This window comes from Gopherus evgoodei, chromosome 1 (assembly GCF_007399415.2).
Source record: "Gopherus evgoodei ecotype Sinaloan lineage chromosome 1, rGopEvg1_v1.p, whole genome shotgun sequence".
Taxonomy (NCBI): Eukaryota; Metazoa; Chordata; order Testudines; family Testudinidae; genus Gopherus; species Gopherus evgoodei.
In genome coordinates, this window is record NC_044322.1 from 272399493 (window position 1) to 272416825 (window position 17333).

Consider the following 17333-nt stretch of genomic DNA (forward strand, 5'->3'; position numbering starts at 1 on the left):
TTTTCCAAACTAAATAAACCCAATTCTTTCAGCCTTCCTTCATAGGTCATGTTCTCAAGACCTTTAATCATTCTTGTTGCTCTTCTCTGGACCCTCTCCAATTTCTTCACATCTTTCTTGAAATGCGGTGCCCAGAACTGGACACAATACTCCAGTTGAGGCCTAACCAGCACAGAGTAGAGCGGAAGAATGACTTCTCGTGTCTTGTTTACAACACACCTGTTAATGCATCCCAGAATCACGTTTGCTTTTTTTGCAGCAGTATCACACTGACTCATTTAGCTTGTGGTCCACTATGACCCCTAGACCTTTCTGCCGTACTCCTTCCTAGACAGTCTCTTCCCATTCTGTATGTGTGAAACTGATTGTTCCTTCCTAGGTGGAGCACTTTGCATTTGTCTCTATTGAACTTCATCTTGTTTACCTCAGACCATTTCTCCAATTTGTCCAGATCATTTTGAATTTTGACCCTGTCCTCCAAAGCAGTTGCAATCCCTCCCAGTTTGGTATCGTCTGCAAACTTAATAAGTGTACTTTTTATACCAACATCTAAGTTGTTGATGAAGATACTGAACAGAACTGGTCCCAAAACAGACCCCTGCGGAACCCCACTTGTTATACCTTTCCAGCAGGATTGGGAGCCATTAATAACTACTCTCTGAGTACAGTTATCCAGCCAGTTATGCACCCACCTTATAGTAGCACCATCTAAATTGTATTGGCCTAGTTTATCGATAAGGATATCATGCAAGACTGTATCAAATGCCTTACTAAAGTCTAGGTATACCACATCCACTGCTTCTCCCTTATCCACAAGGCTCGTTATCCTATCAAAGAAAGCTATCAGATTGGTTTGACACGATTTCTTCTTTACAAATCCATGCTGGCTATTCCTTATCACCTTACCACCTTCCAAGTGTTTGCAGATGATTTCTTTAATTACTTGCTCCATTATCTTCCCTGGCACAGAAGTCCACGTCCAGAGGTCCATCTGCAAGTATAGTAACACCATTGTTTGTTAGTTACCCCTTACAAATATGGGTAATTGGGGCCAGGCTCAATGCCCACAGTTCCAAGTTCAACCACTGAGTTTTGTTGTACTTTCTTCAGTTTCATTTCCCCAGAGATCAGTCATCCTTCCAATGATTTGGAGGCAGGAGGGTCTTACAAGTGATAGATACTGAGTTGGGTTGAGCTATTACCATGTGTGACATACCCTTCATGTTGCAACTTCTAGTCCTGTGATACTCCCAGCGCCTACTGCCCATCATAATCAGCTGTTCTGTGGCATGCAGGAGATGTTGGGAGGGAGAGGAGCAGGGACAGGGTGTGTTCAGGGGAGGGGACAGAACTGGATGGGAAGAGGCAGGGTGGGGGTAGAGTAGGGGGTTTAACACCCCCAGGGCCTGGAGGAAATTGGTGCCTGATATACCCCCTGGAACACAACTCTTTAGATAGTTGCCTAGTTTTACAACAGGCTACGTAAAAAGCACTAGTCAGTACAAACTAAAATTTCATACAATTTTTTATACCGCTCTATATAATACACCAAAATGAAAGTACAATATTTATATTCTACCCTATAATTATAAAAAATCATTGGAAGTTTAGAAGTCAGCAATTTTTCAGTAATAGTGTGGCTGTGACACTTGTCTGATTTTGTAAGCAAGTAGCTTAAGTGAGGCGGATCTTGGGGGAACACAAGATAAATCAGACTCCTGAAAGGGGTACAGTAGTGTGGAAAGTTTGAGAGCCACTGCTCTAAAATAGTGGGTTGAATTAATTTCTGGTGTGTAACTCCATTGTAACTCCACTGAAATCAATGGAGTTACACCAGGTATGAATTTAGTCCTGTTAGTGACTATTCATAAGTCATGAATACCAAGATCTGGTACTTTCATTATTTTATCTCAAAGTGCTTTATGAAGGTGGGGAAGTGTTGTCTCCATTTTACAGGTGGAAAACTGAACCACATAGAGGTGAATTGATTTGCTAAGGTTATAAAGCAAGTCAGATGCAGAGCTGGGAAGAGAATGTAGGCCTGAGTAACAACTCCCAGTTCATACTTAATCAGTCTGAATTAAAACATGGAGACAGGGAGAGGTACTCTAGCAGTATTTAAAGTGTAATTTGTTATGTTCAGGAGATGTCGAAACTGACTGCATTTCCTATACACAACCTCCCCCTCACTCCTTACTAAACAGAGTGACCAGTTCCCTTTTGCTATTCACTCTTACCAGGCGATAACATATGTTTGTGAGGCTATGTTGTTGCATTTGCTAATGAAATCAAGTATTTTGGAGAACTCCCTTTAAGCAAAAACATGTGTTCCAGGGAGGAAAAAAATTCTGGTAAACTGCTGAGCCCTACACATTTAGCAACAAAACTCTGTTTGGAGATATTGAAATTCTGTGACTAAGCAAGATTATGTTTCTGGGGCACAGCACTGGAAGTATTTTATTTGTTGCCAAAAATCCAAGCATTTTATATAAAAATATAATAAATCTGGATTCAAGAACTAGTTTTTGGATGGTTATTTCTTGTGTTCAATAGAACTTGACTCATATCAAAGTGCTACTGGGTTTTAACTTGGATAGTCCATTCAGCAGAATTCCTTACTCCATTGTCTCTTGCCCTCCAGAAATAATTGGACACAGGCATTACTTTCTAGTTTGAGCCAGAAATCATCTCCTCTCCCCCCAGATCTGTGCACAGAGGGGATCTTCCATGTATGGGTCTCCTCATTCCTATGTGGAAAGGGGTAATTTCTCTTCCAGACCTCATGGGTCAGAGGTATGCATAGGAAGGTGGTGTAGAGTAGTGGGCTTGGAGCAAGAGGAGCTGACTGAGCCAGGACATGCATCATACTCATTCCAGCCACATGGAGATTCCCAGAAAAGATAATGCAGCTATGGGCACGCAGTGTCCCAGTGGAATGGCACCACTTATTCAGTTTGTCAGGGAGACGTGGGAGCCAGATCAGCTGAAGCAGTACAGAGCCTCCAGGTACATATCCCTAGACTTCCATAGGTCCCTCAGAATCCATGTTTGCTTGGGTGCAGGCCTCTAGCCTTTTCCATGGAGGCCAGTCTCCTCCTAAGCCCTGTACTGGAAGTTTCCCTATAGGAGGGGAATGAGCCTTGCCCTGGGGATTAAGGAGCCGTATTAAGTGATTACAGAATTGTCACAGATGCCCTGAGGTGGCGTGTTGCCTTGGATAACACTATTTGCTAATAGTGCTGGAAATATTTATTTTCCTTTCAAAGTGAATTTAGTTAATAAAAGATGCTGGCCTGCCAGCTTCAGAAACTGTCCCCTATATATCCAGAGAGCTTTAGCAGGAGCACCAGAAAGCAAGTTACCAGAAAGCGGCTAATTCATTCTTTGTCCATTCAGTTCTTTGCCTTTCTATTGAGTCTGGAAACATGACTGATAATTAGTGCCAGTTATAACGTAGACACTTTTATAGTAGTAAGGGGATGTCCTCATTTTTCCACAGGCCACAAAATAGCTTGCACAGTAACAGCTTTTAGTTACTACCAATCTCAGGCCAACTTAAAGCAGTGATATCGGTGCAAGGCTCCATACTCCTGTTCTGTTACCACTTCTTCATTTCCCTAAATAGATTCTCATTCCACTCATGTTATACCACCTTTCATCCAATTATTTCACATATTACAATCAGAATTACTAGTAATAAATTACTCTACAACATGTTTAGTATTATTATCCCCACTGTACAGTTAGAAACTGAGACAGTGGGATAGCTGGGTAAATAGGCTTGAGTTGTTTTATTGTGTCACCTTTCATTGCGTTTTGTAAAAATGGATACATGAATTCTTTTGACACTGTATACTTTGTATTTCTGGATTGCTTTCTAATAGTGTAACTGGTTATTCTGGCATAGGGATAGAATATTTAGTGGGACCTGGCCAGATTGGTGCCATGTGTGTAAACTTAGGTAAATTATATGAAGCATAGTCATTTTTAGCAATAGAGAGACCCAAATATGTTCTCTTTTGGTTGCTCTTAACTCCGTGTATGAGGTTTTACCTGACTTCATAATCCTGGTGTTTTCCAGAAACTAAGAGAGGTATCTCACTTCAGTTGCTTTCCCATGTAATTGAGTCCATATGTTTATTCCTCCGAGGGAAGTAGTTTGACCTGATTTACTCCTAGATTCATAATGATGAAAGTTTCTACAGTGATAGAATTATGACATTGTTAAGATTGAGGTGTTTACTAGCATAATCCTGCTATCAAATCTAATCTATGGATTATTTTATTATTAATATTTTATTAGATTGTGATAGCTCCTAAAGTGTGCTAAGCATTTTCCAGACATTTGAGAGGCAGTCTCTACCTGCCTCACAAAGCTTATGGTCTTGTAAGGACAGTCAGAGGTAGGGGATGGAAAGCAAATAGAGGCTTTGTTTCTTCTAAAAGTCAACCTGCTATTTTACCTCATCTAGCTATCATTTTGGAATGACAAATAAGTCCACATTTGTTTTAGTCTTCTCTTCTAGGCCCCAATCCAGCAAACATGTATGTACTTAATTTTACTACCACACAGTTGCATGAAATCAGTGGGATTACTCAGGTAGTAAAGTGAAGCACACATGTACATATTTGTAGGACCAAGGCCCTTGAGAGCATCTCAGAATGTTTACTTCTAACAATAACTTAGCTCTGTGAGTTGGTTGGGCAGTAAGGGGTGAATTTTTAAAGGTGTTTGTGGCTAACTGTGCCTAAATACCTTACAAATCTGGCACTAGTTCCTTACCAGATGGGTTCAGGGACTGCAAACTTTGTCTGTAGACTTACAGAAGCCACAATAAATTTAAGGGACACTCAATTTAAAAAAAAGTTTCAATTAGTCTTAGATACTGCATGTGTCCCTGAGTACCACTGCCATTTGTGTGGGTTTACAAACATTCTATTACAAAACAGGTTTTTCTTTTCGCTGTTGCTATGTGAAGGATCAATACAAGCAATAGGGGAATCTGACTCTACCGGAAGTGCTGTCAAATGCACAGAATTAAGAAACACATAGTTTTTTATTCTCTGTAATATTTTAGTTATTGTAACCTTAGGAATTATTTATAGCAATAAGAGGTAATGTGAGATGGGTGAGCTTTTTTAAGTGATGCGTTTAACGCTGACACTGACATAACAATGTCTATCTTTTATGTGGAACAACGCCTTTGGCCCACTTACTATATTGTCAAAATACAGCTTCTATATGTTTGTTAAGGACTACAAACTCATCTACTACACTGTATATATATTAATTTGTGGACTGCTCTCCAACAATCACATAGGGACCACCAACAAAAACTCAAGCTCTCTTCCACAGCTTCATCCTGTACATTGGCAAAAAGAAGCCCTGACATATCCTCTGTTATCCAACTCCTACTCCAAAACCAACATTGTCTCAGATTTCTAGGCTGCCTGGTCTATAAAGAATAATCTACCTCATCCTCCCTCCAAAGCATATAGTGGCTGTTTTTAATCACAATACTGTCTTCACTCAGTTTGATAGTGCTCACATGTTAGTCCATAAAGAAATTGTGTACCTTTATCCTTGCCTGAAAATACACAGAAGCCACTTAACAAGATATTTATATCCTGAGACTGAAGGTTAAACAATATATAATATGGCAGCTGAGACTATGAGTTCAGAGAGCAGGTTGTTTGTAACACCAATGAATTTCAGACTTTTAATCTTAAAAAAAAAACAACCAGTTTACTGTAACATGGCATACCCCTCCCCTTTTAACCAAGTGGGTGTGCCTGCACACTCTCTGTGGTGTGTCTTCAGTGAGTCAGCCCTCCAGCCAAGTCTCACACAGTCTGTGATTGAAAGCAAAGCAGAACCCCTTCTAGGGTTCAAGTCCACCAAGGGCCTCTTAGTGCCTCCTATAATGTCTCCCACAAGTTGTCCCTGCTCCAGGATCAAGCAGTGCCCCTGTTAGGGTCTTCCCACCTACTACTCCGGGTCCCAGCCCAAGGACCCTATTGATAACAGCTGTTTACTGTGTCCCTTTATCTAAGTCACACCACTGCTCTAATTCCCTGGGACACTTCCATAGAGCCCTGCACCCTCTTCACCCTTACCTCAGGGCATTGTCCTGACAGTCACCACAACCACTTCAGGGCTGCTCAATCTCCCTGGCTTCTGGCAGTATTGTGTCAGCCAAGGTTCAGCAGCTCTATCCACACTCCTTCAGCTCTAATAGGGAACTGCTCTGGCAGGCCTTGCAGCTCTTCTTATACTAGCCTGCTGGGCCCTGATTGGTTGCATTCCACACAGTCACTCTAGGCAGCTTGGAGGACCTCTCTACTAGCCTTTTTGGGGGTGGGAGGACCACAAGGCCTCCAGCAGGGGTGGACTAGGCCCTGAGGCACCCCATCACACTTACTCTTAGCTTTGAATTTCCTGGATTTCAAAATATTTATTTTTTCTGTAACTTCCATGTTTTCACAAGACTTTATTCTTAGATAAACTATCTGTCTTAAAGATTTATCTTGGAAAATGTGCTATAGAAGCAACTTTGGAAGAGTCTGAGCAAAACCTCATTTGCATAGTCCCTTTTGGTGCTGGGGGGGACACCAACAAGCTGCCTTAAAACAAACGCTGAATGAGGGAAACTTGTTGAGGTCAGCTGAGGGAAAGAATGGGAAGTTGTTGAGGGGTTATAAACTTGCATTTATTCTTTCTCTCATCTTTTTTCTGAAAATGGCTCTCTTGCTTTGGTGCATCTTGAAGATTACTCCTGAGGGCATTCTGCACCAAAAGATTCAAAATATTTTGCACAAAATATTAAATTCTGCAAATTTTATGTCAAATGTGGAGGCTCTGGCATGGCATTGGGGAGCACAAGCCACTGGCTGCACAGATGTGGGAGATCACTGTGCAGCTCTCCCCACTCGGGACACTGACTCAGTGGTGAAGTTGCACCCTACCATGACAGCAGAAGGACCAGGCCTGCCTTAGAAACACCCCAGGGTCCTGCTCCTCCATGCCAGGTGCACCAGGTGTAGGCAGGCAGGCTCAGCAAGGCAGGATCCAAGTGTGCAGGGGCTTAGTGTGGGGGGATCCCGATGTGGGTTGAGAGAGGGTTCTGTGTGTGGCAATCTGAGTGCAGGCAGCTCAGTGAGGGATCCAGGTGCGTGGCAGGGATCTGGATGCACAGGGGCTTGTTGAGGGGGTTCTGGGTGCAATGGTAATGGGACTCTGCAGGGGAGTCCAGAAACCTGGCTATGGGTCTGACGTGGCCTGTTATACCCTGCAGGGGAAGAAGAAGTCCCATCCTCCCCAGCCCAGTCAGGACTAGCAGCTGAGCCTGGTGCAAGATAGGAACCACCAGCTGAGTCTTCCCCAGTTCTGCCTCCTGCCTCACAATAATTTACTTCTCTGCCGGCTGCCCATGGGAATTTTATGGATCTCAGTGGGGCCAAAACTGGGTCTTGTGCCTAATCCCCAGAGTTAGGTGCCCAAGTCTAGCATTTAGGAGCCTAAGTGCCTTTTTCTCCCCGCCCCCCCACACCCCTTAGAGCTCCCACAACACTCACATACTGAGGAAGCAGGAAAAGGGTATAAAAAACCCCACAAACTCCCTCTCAAATTCATGTAAAGACATCTACAGAGTACAAAAACATGCAAAAAATATAGCATTGAAAAAGGATTCATTGACAAGCTAACATAAGAGGCACTAAATTCTTCATAAATAGCCCATGCAGACCAACTGAAATTACATTTCTATTTAAAAATATGCAAGCCTATGCTTCATTTACATTTTCAACTTACAAAAGCAAAGCAAATAAACACAAAAACAAACCAACCACCCCCTCCTCTAAACCTTGCTGCAGGGTAGTTCCTGGGTAATACCTGACTAGAGCTAAAGATTTTAGGAACTCTTGGCCAGTCAATAATCTCCATTAAAATGCAAAAAGGCTGACTGATGTTTATTAATTAAATATTGTAACTTAGCATTAACATAAGAGATTTGCTGTGGGTTCATACCAAACCTAGAAGGGGGAATGTGTGTATATTTGAAATACATGGTATAATTTTATGTATATAAAAATATCACTTTATATATGAATAAATTATAGTTCTGTTTAATACATGTGGGCCAAATTGTTTTGTAATTTGGTGTAAATCTGCAGTAACTTCTATGCCACTGAACTAAACTATGCATTATAGATAGTGAATAGCAGTAGATAAGGTATATCTTAACTTTAGTAAGGCTTTTGATACTGCCTGGCATGACTGTCTCACAAACAAGCTAGAGAAATACAACCTAGATGGAACTACTATAAGATGGGTGCATAATTGGTTGGAAAACCATTCCCAGAGTAGTTATCAGTAGTTCACAGTCAAACTGGAAGGGCATATCAAGTGGGGTCCCACAGGGATCAGTTCTGGGTCCAGTTCTGTTCCATAACTTCATCAGTGATTTAGGTAATTACAGAGAGAGTACACTTCTAAAAAGTTTGCAGACAATACCAAGCTGGGAGGGGTTGCCAGTGCTTTGGAAGATAGAATTAAAATTCAAAATGATCTGGACAAACTGGAGAAATGGTCTGAAGTAAATAGGATGAAATTCAATAAGAACAAATGCAAAGTACTTCACTTAGGAAGGAACAATCAGTTGCACACAGGGGCAGCTCTAGGGATTTTGCCTCCCCAAGCACGGCAGGCAGGCTGCCTCCAGCAGTTTGCCTGCAGAGGATCCACTGGTCCCGTGGCTTTGGCGGACCTCCGGCAGGTGGGAGGTCCGCCAAAGCCATGGGACCAGCGGACCCTCCGCAGGCAAGCCGCTGAGGGCAGCCTGCCTGCCACCCTCACGGCAGCGTCAGAGCGCCCCCCGTGGCTTGCAGCCCCAAGCACGCGCTTGACATGCTGGGGCCTGGAGCCGCCCCGGTTGCACACATACAAAATGCTGCCTAGGAAAGAATACTGTGGAAAGGGATCTGGGGGTCATAGTGGAGCACTAGCTAAATATGAGTTAACAGTGTAACATTTGCAAAACAAAAAGAAGCAAACATAATTCTGGGATGTATTAGCAGTACTGTAAGCAAGACATGAGAAGTAATTCTTCCACTCTACTCCACGCTGCTTAGGCCTCAGCTGGAGTACTGTGTCCAGTTTTGGGTACCACATTTCAGGAAAGATGTGGGAAAACTGGAGAAAATCCAGAGAATAGGAACAAAAATGATCAAAGGTCTACAAAACATGACCTATGAGGGAAGGTTGAAAAAAAAAGTTTGTTTAGTCTGGAGAAGAGAAAACTGAGAGGACGTGATAACAGTTTTCAAGAACATAAAAGGTTGTTACAGAGAGGAGGGAGAAAAATTGTTCTCCTTAACCTCTGAGGCTAGGACAAGAAGTAATGGGCTTAAATTGCAGCAAAGACAGTTTAGGGTGGCTATTAGGGAAAAATTCCTAACTGTCAAGGTAGTTAAGCATTGGAATAAATTGCCTAGGGAAGTTGTGGAATCTCTATCATTAGAGATTTAAGAGCAAGTTAAAGAAACGCCTGTCTGGGATGGTCTGGAAATACTTAGTCCTGCCATGAGTGCAAGGGACTGGACTAGATAACCTCTCCAGGTCCCTTCCAGTCCTACGATTGTATGATTTTCTTCTTTTCAATGCCTCTTGAAAAGCCATGTGTATCACAAGGCTTTAAAATACAAACCTACATGTGAATATACTACTATCACCCTTGCAATTTTTTTATTTCCTGTGACAGGGCAACCAACTCCCATCAGGCATGTATGTCCCTGGCTGGTGGATAGGGGAACAACCTGCAGAGGCAGAACAGCTGCAATTTTCCAGTAAACAGCTGCAGACCAACTGGTGGCATCTCTTAGCAGGGCATTGTGGGATAGCTGGTGGTGTTACTACCGCTCTCAAATGCCACGTAGATCCTATGATAAGTATAGGAAAGCAAATAAACACTGCCTTAAAATAAGTTTTGCCAGGGCAGGTGAGGCTTGGTAGCCTCAACAGGGACCTAGGAGGAGGGAAACACTCATTTCAAACCAAGGATGCCGGCTTGGACAGAGGACCCAAAAAGCTTGTCCAATAGATATGCTCATGTGAACTGATGTCAGTGTCACATGACGTCCATGTCAAATGGCTCGGGTGAGAGAGTTCAACCTCTTATAATGGTGTTGGAGTTATGCTGAATTATACCATGCACAGGCATATGACTGAGGTTTCCAGAAGGTCAAACCAACTAAAATGTTGAACTGTACTGGGGAGAGGTAAATAGCCATATAAGTGGGCATGCACCACAGCTAGGATAGAATCAAAAGGTCAGAGGAGTTTTTAAGATGAGTTATTCTGCCTTATTGGAAACATCATCCAGTGAGAGAGGAGCAGATCTAAATGCACATGTTGGAACTGTGAAGGATGGGGACAAAGCAGTCCACAGAGGGTATGCCATTGCCCAGAAATGTCAAGGTGGAAACAGTCTTACAGACTTTTCTGGCACTGGACTTGGTGATTGTAAACACACCCTTTCTGAAGAGGGAAAGCCACCTAATAACCTATGCCAGTGGTGTCAAACTGATTTCTTCTTAACAAGAAGAGAAAGTTCATGAATACTTACTAGTAAGGTAATACCCAGCTATGGCAGAGTGCTGGGAAACCGCTGAGCCAGCACTCTGGTCACTTGAACACAGGTTAATCCACCCTGCCTCTCTCAGATAGATCTGACAGGGCCCAATTAGTGTATTAGAATGAGTTGGGAGAGGACTAATGAGCAAAGTGGCCCATTAACACAGGAGGTATAAAGGCACAGGAAAAGAGCAGGGCTGGCTCCAGGCACCAGCGCAGCAAGCTGGTGCTTGGGGTGGCCCATGGAAGGGGATGGCATATCCAGGTCTTCGGTGACAAGTCCCTCAGTCCCTCTCAGAGGGAAGAACCGGCTGCCGAATTGCCACCAAATAATGAAGCAGCATGTTGGAGCTGCTGCTGAAGTGCCGCCGATCACAGCGTCCCCCCGCCCCCCCTTCCCTGCTTGGGGCAGCAAAAAAGCTGGAGCTGACCCTGGAAAAGAATGCAGGAGAGAGATAGACAAGCTAGCAGAGCCAGAACCACAAAGGATCTCTGGGTAGGGATCTCTTCCCTTTTTTCTCCTTGGTAGAGAACTGAGGAGAAACCTGAAACTGTAAATAATTATGGTGTATGGATCAGTAATGTGGTGGGAAAAGCAAATGTAAATAGACTGCACTGGGGTGTTTAACAGCTGAAGGTCTCTGAGTCTGCATAGAGAGAGAAGAAGACAGGAACGGGACATCACCGTGTCACCTCAGTGGGAGTGTACTATGAACCAGCACAGACTTCTTATGGACTTCAGAATGCAGAGTCCTCAAAACACCAGAACCTCTGAGCACTGGAAAAGCCTAAGTGGTGGAAACTTAAAACAGGAAATAAATAAATTAAAAAAACAACTTTTAAACAAGTAGTAATGGGTAGACTTCTTGACTACACACAGGGATGTGTGGAGGATAACTGGCACAAATTAAAATTAACATTGCTGGAAATGGCACATGAAGTCCTCAGAGTGGTGAAACCAGTACCAAAAAGGATTTGAAGGGAGACTTAGTGGTAGAATCCTCAGGTTAAAGAATCCATTGAGAAGAAAAAGGTAATCTCTAAAAAATGGCAGGCCAGTGGTTTGAGCCTTTTTGTTTTCTTCCATATATGCCAAATAAGTATTGTGACAGCTAAAAATTTGGCTTGTGGCAAGCTCTATAACAGCTTAGGAGGTTATGAGAGAGAACAGACCATCTACAAACTCACTTAGGCCTTGGCTACACTTGCAGGTGTGCAGCGCTGGGAGTTACAGCTGTCTTTGTACAGCTGTGTAGGGAAAGCGCTGCAGTGTGGCCACACTGACAGCTACCAGCGCTACAGTGTGGCTACATTTGCAGCGCTGTTGGGAGTGGTGCATTATGGGCAGCTATCCCACAGAGCACCTTGTCCCATTTTGGCGCCATGGGTTGTGGGAAGGGGGCGGAGGGTGAAGTCATTCTGCTTCCTGTCCCAACGCCCCGTGATGCATCGCTTCACATCCCAGCAATCCCTGTTTTTCCATCCATGTTTGGCACCATCTTGGCATTCTCAACGGTTTCTGTGCAGCGCGATTTCTGTGAGAAATGGAGCCCAAACTGCTGAGGAGTACGCTGACAAGTCTCGCAAGCACATCACATCTGGCAGTTGAGCTATTCCTTAAGATCCAAAGTGATGAGGAGTCCGACGATGATTGTGAGTCGCCTGACGCGTACAACACGAAATTGCTCTTGGCATTCACGGAAATGCTCAGCACCGTGGAACGCCGCTTTTGGGCTCAGGAAACAAGCACTGAGTGGTGGGATCATATCGTCATGGAAATCTGGGATGATGAGCAGTGGCTGCAGAACTTTCGGATGAGAAAAGCCACTTTTATGGGACTGTGTGAGGAGCTCACCCCCACCCTGCGGCACAAAGACACGAGATTGAGAGCTGTCCTGCCGGTGAGAAGTGAGTGGCTATTGCAATCTGGAAGCTGGCAACTCCAGACAGCTACTGATCGGTCGGGAACCAGTTTGGAGTGGGAAAGTCGACCATTGGAATCGTGTTGATGCAAGTTTGCAGGGCCATTAATCGCATCCTGCTAAGAAGAACCGTGACTCTGGGGAACGTGCAGGACATTCTGGATGGCTTTGCACAAATGGGTTTCCCTAACTGTGGAAGGGCAATAGATGGGACGCATATTTCTATTCTGAAACCACCCCACCTAGCATCCGAGTACGTTAATCAGAAGGGGTATTTCTCTATGGTTCTCCAGGTGCTTGTGGATCACCGTGGGCATTTCATTGACATTAACACAGGCTGGCCTGGAAAGGTGCATGATGCACACGTCTTTCGGAACACTGGCCTCTTCAGGAAGCTGCAGGAAGGGACTTATTTCCCAGACCGGAAGATCGCAGTAGGGGACGTTGAAATGCCCAGTGTGATCCTTAGAGACCTTGGCTCATGAAACCATATACAGGGAAGCTTGACAGGAGCAAGGAACAGTTCAATTACAGGCTGAGCCGGTGCAGAATGACTGTGGAGTGTGCTTTTGGCCGTTTAAAGGGGCGCTGGAGATCTCTGTATGGGAAGCTAGACTTGGAGGAAAGCAGCATCCCTGCGGTTATATCTGCGTGCTGTACCCTCCATAATATTTGTGAAGGGAAGGGTGAAACATTCAGTCAGGCATGGACCTCTGAAGTTCAACGCCTGGAGGCTGAATTTGCACAGCCAGAGAACAGGGCTACTAGAGAGGCCCAGCACAGGGCTTCAAGGATTAGGGATGCCTTGAGGGAGGAAGTTGAGGCTGAAAACCAACAGTAATGTTTGGTGCCTTGCACGGGAGTGAAGTGCAATGGTTACAATGTTAGTAGGAATCTGTTTTTCCTAAGCTGATTTGCAGTGTCTGTTTCTTGCCTGGGCTAAGGTATCTTTGACTTTTTGCAATAATAAAGACTGTTTTCAAAGCCAAGAATTCATTTATTGAAAAGAAAATAACTTTATTGACAGACACTCAACATTTTAGGAACCTAAAAGGGCAGGGGGGTGAGGTGGGGAACTCTACAGTCACAGGTTTGAATATGTCCTGTCTGGAGTGCTGTGCAATGACTGCTGCACTTCAGGATGCCTATACTGCATGGTGATGGGGGTTGAGTGCAGAGGGTAAGGGTCATAGTTCTTAGGGCTAGTTGGTGAACGCACAGGTATGGGAGGCAGCTGGTGGTGGTAAGAACCTGGATGCTGGAGAAGGGGGTTTTGAGCTGACATTGGGGCACAAGGGAAAGAGCTTTGGGACAGGGGGGTGGGCGGGTGTGGTAGTGCTCTGCCTGCATAGCTACAAGTGCCTGGATAGAGTCCGCTTGGCGCGCCAGGATGCTTATCAGCTGCTTTGTGCTTTTCTTCCCGGCCGCTGCGTTTTTCTGGTGGATCCTGCTTTCTCTTTCCCTCTAGTCCTGCACTTTTTGATTCTCTCTGGCAGAGTGATCCATAACTGCTTGCAGCAGGTTGTCTTTGCTTTTTCGTGGCTTCTTCTGCAGGTTTTGGAGTCTTTCAGCTATTGATAACACGGACATCCGAGAACTCAAGGTTGCTTGCAGAAAGGCAAAAAAAGGCAACATTTAACAGAGGCAGCATTGTTTATATTACATCAGACAGTTATTCCCACACAATGAAGGAGTTTACAGTCTTCACAACAGCATAATTTTCCCATACCAAAGAGAGCGCACATAACCCCCAGGAGCCCCGAAATGGTGAGTAAGGGGAACTGATTGTTTCAGGACTGTACTGGGGTTTCTGTGCGTTGAGAAAAGCAAACAGCTGCAGGGGGCACCTACACTGAGCAGTCTCCCAACATTTTCCACAGGAGTTGATCCTGGAAGATGTCTCGCTGCTGCGGATCACCTGGGAAGAGCGGGAGGGTCTTCTACAGCAATGCGGATTCCGCCCTGGCCCCTATGCAACTTGCCTGTGTGCAGCAATGATCCCCTCACCCCTCGTGGCACAGTGGTGTGGACACGTTAGTCTGACTGGGACAAGGACCACAGTGGCTCTCCCAATAAACTTGTGCAAGCACATTGCCCACGCTCTGGCTGAAACTTTTGAAGAGATTACCGAGGCCGATTACCACTAAGTGATAGACTACATCAATGGGCTATTCCACACCTAGGCATGCATGCATGCAGCCCTAACCCTCCCTCCTCTCCCGAAACATTTCCATCCTGAAACTAAAAGCTGCTTACCGGGAACTCGCTCCTCTGCTTGTCCTTCACCAAGTACCGGCTGCTGCGGCTGGCTACCTTCCTCCTGGCTTGAGAAGAGCTCCTGGCTGCATGCTTCCTGGGACTCTGGGGTATCTCCCCCCACCACAGTACCCTCACTCTCTGTTTCCTCCTCCTCCTCCGCCTCCCCCCCCCTCTGAAGTGTCCATCGTGGTCCTCGGATTGGTGGTGGGGTCACCCCCAAGTATCGCGTCCAGCTCTTTGTAAAAACAGCAGTTCATGGGGGCAGCACCAGAGCAGCTGTTTCCCTCATGGGCTTTGCAATAGGCATTCTGGAGCTCCTTCACTTTAACCCTGCACTGCTGCGCGTCCCGGTTACGGCCCCTTTCCAGCATGGCCCTTGAGATCTGCCCATAGGTATCGTAATTCCTACAGCTGGAGTGCAGCTGGGTCTGCACAACTTCCTCCCTCCAAACACTGATGAGGTCGAGCAACTCACCATTGCTCCATGCTGGGGCTCGTTTGGCATGTGGAGGCATGGTCACCTGGAAAGATTCACTGATTGCACTCCACACCTGGCTGAGCAAACAGGAAGGGGATTTTTAAAATTCCTGGGGCATTTAAAGGGCGGGTCACCTAAGGCCAGGGCAGTAGAGTTCGAACTGATGAGCAGAGTGGCTGAACAGGCATTCTGGGATACTTCTGAATACCTCTGGAGGCCAAATAACAGCGCTTTTGGTGGCCACACTGGCAGAGCAGCGCTGCATCATCAGCGCTGCAGTCGTTATTCCCCAGGCCGAGGTAGACTACAGTCAGCGCTGTATCCAGGGAGATACAGCGCTGTATGTGCCTTGCAAATGTGGACGGTGTGTGAATTGCAGCGCTGTAAAGCCACCACCAGCACTGCAACTCTCCAGTGTAGCCAAGCCCTTAGGCAAGAAAGAAAACAATAAGGGATATAAAAGAGTTTGCTTATATTAGAAATTAACAAGGTTATTGCATATGAATGGTGAACCAATCAATGAAGTCTGGGGTGATCATTTTGAGAGTGATCAATGAGGAGACTCCAAGAGAAAACTACAAATCTGTAAGCCAGCCTGTGGTGTGATAGATTAAATACAGGAGGAAGAGGATGTAGAGGCACTTCTGAAAAAGAAAATGTGAAAGCACCTGGGACTGATGAAGTACCGGTGGATGCACTGACATCATTGGGAAGGGAAAGTATCAAGTATTTTACAACTCTGTTAAATGATATTCTCAAGAAAAAGAAATTGTCAGATTAATGGTGTAAAGCTTTGTGGTGCCCTGTAGCAATGCTGTGACTTTCCTCTGCAGCACCTCCTGTCAGTCATCCTGGGAATTAGCTCTTTTGACCCAGAGTGCCCTCTGCAGGCCAGTGTCTTGCTTGCCATCTGGCCCCCCATGTCCCTCCCAGACTAGGTGCCCCTTATCTTCAGGCACTGTCTCCTGGCAGTGCATCCATTCTCTGGGTCTCCCCACCCAGGGGAACCCACACCCACTATCCTCACCTCATTATAGACACTGCCAGTCATTAACTAGCCCCTATTCCCTAGGTCAGACTGCAGTGTAAGTGCCACTCATCACTGGAAAGGGGGGTTTGGACCTGCTGCCTCTACCTACCTTTGGGCTGCCCCCTGAAACCCCAGTAGCTATTCAGCCTTACACTAGGTCTACTGGGTTTCCAAGCCTTCTGGACTTCCCGTGGCTCTGCTCCACCTCTGGTGCACTCCCCAGCAGCCAGACCCATCTCCCTCTTCAGCTAGAGGAGACTATCTGCTCTGGGGTCCTTGCTCTCTTATAAGGGGCAGCTGAGCCCTGATTGGAGCGTGGCCACAGCTGAGCCTGCTTCCCCAAACAGCCTGGGAACTGCTTGCTCCCAGCCAGAGCCCTCTCCTGGGCTGTTTTAAGCCCTTTAAGGCTGGAGTGGGTGACCACCCTGCTACATGCCTGTTTTACCTGGAAGCTATTCTCTGCGACCAGGTCCGTGGCGGCCACCGAGGGGGCCGACCTCCTCGTGGAGCCCCTGCTACACAATCCCCAGCTTCGTGTGCAGGTGGCGGAGTCCCCCGCGGTGCGCCGGAGGTTGGTCCTGGCGGAAGCTACCAGGGTCGGAGATCTCCTGGACTATGACCGGAGAGGCTGGCTGGATCCTCTGACGCTCGCTCAACGCATGGGGCTCTCCAGACCTTGTACTCCCTGGCGCATACTCCAGGAGGTGGAGGCAGCTTTGCCTCCCGCTGCTCGGGCCTACCTCGACCGGGTCCTGCGAGAGGGCACGCCCCGCCCACCCCCCACCCCAAGCCCTCCGGACCTTTTCATCGGGCCTCTGCCCCGTAGGCCCGACCGGCCCCCCCGTCCCTTCTCCGCAAGCCGGCTGCACAACCTGCAGCCGGTCCGTTTCCAAACCGCGCCGAGGAAACAGCTCTACACGCTCGTGCTCCACACCCTTCACTTCCTCACCCTCGTGTCCCGCCCTGATACGAAGTGGCGGGACCTCCTGCCACCTCTGGAGGGTGAGGAGCCCC